Below are 2,906 nucleotides of genomic sequence, written 5' to 3' on the forward strand. Positions count from 1 at the left end.
AATACATGGCGATGCTGTAGATAACTTCGATATTTTCTTTTTTTTTTAAAAAAAGACTCATTTGAAGCGTTCAGTTGCTGAGGATCACGTACGTCAGTCTGTGGATGTGTCTTTTGCTCTGTTGCTAATCACTGGGAGCTGCTGTGAATGGGTGTGTGATATTAAATGATCGGCTGTGCTGGTTTTACGCTGACAACGGGCAATAAGCGTCAAGTCGCCAGGCGGCGGTAGAGCTTCACCCGCTCACAATGGTACCCGGGTCCCACTTTATCCCCCAGTCAGACATTGGGTTTGCGCCCCCTCCCCTACTGAGAGTTACATCAGCTTACAAAACCAAATTGTCCCTATTCATACATTGGTCAGTGTTTACAAAACTTCAGCGAGCCATTTATTCAGAACGAAATCGGAACTTTTCGATTTATTTGAACAAGGACCGAAGAAGCTGTTGAAATCACTGAAAGTATACACGTATAAAGACAGAAGCAGTCTCAGATTTGGAAACCACTCACAGCTTTGGCTACCTGAGTTTTCACTTTTAGATCATTTTTTAATCAATCTTTTCAGATATGGTATTACACGCCCCCCGGGAGCAGGTGGGACACTCTACTACGAAATGTCCGCAATAATACTGAGTAGAAGCTGAAAATGTGTTGCTAGAAAAGCGCAGCAGGTCAGGCAGCATCCAAGGAGCAGGAGCAGGATTTGGGTGGAATTGCTGTGTATCAATTTGCAAAATTTAGAAAAAAAACTTCAGTACTCGTTTGTTAAGAAACAAAAGTCATCTGTGGTTCATTAATGTCCCTTTTTTATATAAGGGAAGGAAATCAGCTGTCCTTACCTGCTCTGGCCTGCATGTGATTCCTGACCACCCCCCCATCAAACTGGTTCATTTTCTGAATGCTGTCTAGATTAGTTCCTCTTCCAGACCATTTAGACCAAAATTCAAGTCTTACCAGCGACAGCCGTTGGAAAAAATATGTTAATGCGCCCACACTACAGACAGTTCTTGTGGTGCATGGTAGTGTCACAACATCTGGGCCAGGAGATCCGGGTTACCTGCCATAACATGATCTGACCTGTTTGATGATTCTTTTTAAAAAAGAGAAGCACCTTTAAATGTTCAGATGCATCTGCAGAAGCATGAGTAGGCCATTCGGCCCTTCAAACCTGCCCCACCATCCTGCTTTCATCCCCATACCCTTTAAACTGAAGAACTGCGTCTAACGCCGTCTTGAAGAAAAGTGACATCGGAACAGATGTGCTTTGGAATGTGTTCAGGCTGTATCTTGTTGAGAAGTTTGGCCCTCTAGTGGTCGCGTCCCTACCCCTGGCCTGGGAGGACCAGGTCAAGCCCCACCTGCTCCAGAGGTCGGTGATAGCAACTCTGAACAGGTTGATTTCAAACAAACATACTTTTACTTTCCGCAGATGACATAATTTAATGAATTCTCGGTTTCAGCGTCAGAAATCATTACCACCCAAACCTGCTCGGGCTGATTGTACGCGCGTCCTATATCCCATGCGAAATGCACATTATAACTTCATTGTACTCGGACGTTTCCGGTTGCTGGTTGGAACAGTGATCTCAATCTGACCCCAGTAGATTAGGAAATAAGAGTCTCCCTCTCTGTCTCTCTTTCTGTGTGTGTGTGTGTGAGAGAGAGAGGGAAGTGTTTCTGAAACTGCTCGCCTTGCGGAATTGTACATTTTAAAAATTGCACATTTTGAAATTACATTTCCAAGGCGAGCGCGGTACTAAGGAAACAAAAAAAAGTTGTAAAAAGTTTGAGAGAGGAAGTAAAAGCGGGTGGTTTGAATGAAGTGAAACCTTCGTGAATTTGCATTTTAATTTGTTTTAGATTGGGGAGGAACGTTTGTGTTTAAAAAAAAAACAAAATGAGGCAAGCGGGAGCAAAGATGGAGGTGATTTTGCCCTTGAAGGGTCGGAGACCCCCACCCAAAGATATATGTTCGATGCGGTGCAAATCAGGGCCAGATCCGCAGTTACACTCCAGCCAGCACTGAGCCTTAGCTGCCCCTGGACGCCTTCCAGAAATGACAAGGCGATGCGGTTGCCATAGCGACCAAACAATCTGCAATTGAGAAACTGACCACAGAGAGTTTGATTGACACGGGGTGAAGCTGTCAATCACCAAAAAGAAAGCGCCGAGTTCCTAAAACAAAACACAGAGAGTGAGAGAGGGAACGGGAGACACCTGCAGTTCCTTCTGTTCCCAAGCTCTCCCCCTCTCTCTCTCTAATGTACAAACCGAACCTCCCGGAACACAGCTTCAAAACAGGACGCACAGGGAAACATGCAGCTATGTCATCTTGCTTTCTGCGGAAAATAATCGGAATCAGTATTTTTTTAAAAATATATATAATCGTTTGTGCAGTCGAACTGATTGAGATGAGCTGTGATTATTTAAAACAAATACAAAACTGTTCCTTTGTCTCGGAGCCTCTTGCAAACTTCCACCTCCTCAAAACAAAGTTCGACAATTCAGAATATTTTTAAAGAGAGAAACATTTGCAGATCGCCCGGGATCTGATCGTGCTTTGGTGAATGCACTCCAATCTGTGGGAGTGTGAACTGGCCGCAATGTAGAGTTGCCTCTTTTTTTAAAAAAAATCGAACCAAGTCTGTTCCTTTTTTTTTGAAAAAAAATCAGTACTCATCTTTTTTTCTGGAGGAGAGAGTTTGCGGATGGGGGGAGATTCCAGTCCGAAATTCTCACGTAGTTATGTGTGAGAGAGAAAGTTTGCGTGTGAAGGGTTGGGGGTGTGGGTTTGAGGTTGCGTGTGGGAGGGGGTCAGTGTGTGTGAGGAGGTGGGATTTGTAGGAGGGTGTGTGTGTGTGTAAGAGAAAGGGATGGTATGTCTGTGTGAGAGAGAGGGTGTGCAGT

This window comes from Chiloscyllium plagiosum, chromosome 15 (assembly GCF_004010195.1).
Source record: "Chiloscyllium plagiosum isolate BGI_BamShark_2017 chromosome 15, ASM401019v2, whole genome shotgun sequence".
Lineage (NCBI taxonomy): Eukaryota > Metazoa > Chordata > Chondrichthyes > Orectolobiformes > Hemiscylliidae > Chiloscyllium > Chiloscyllium plagiosum.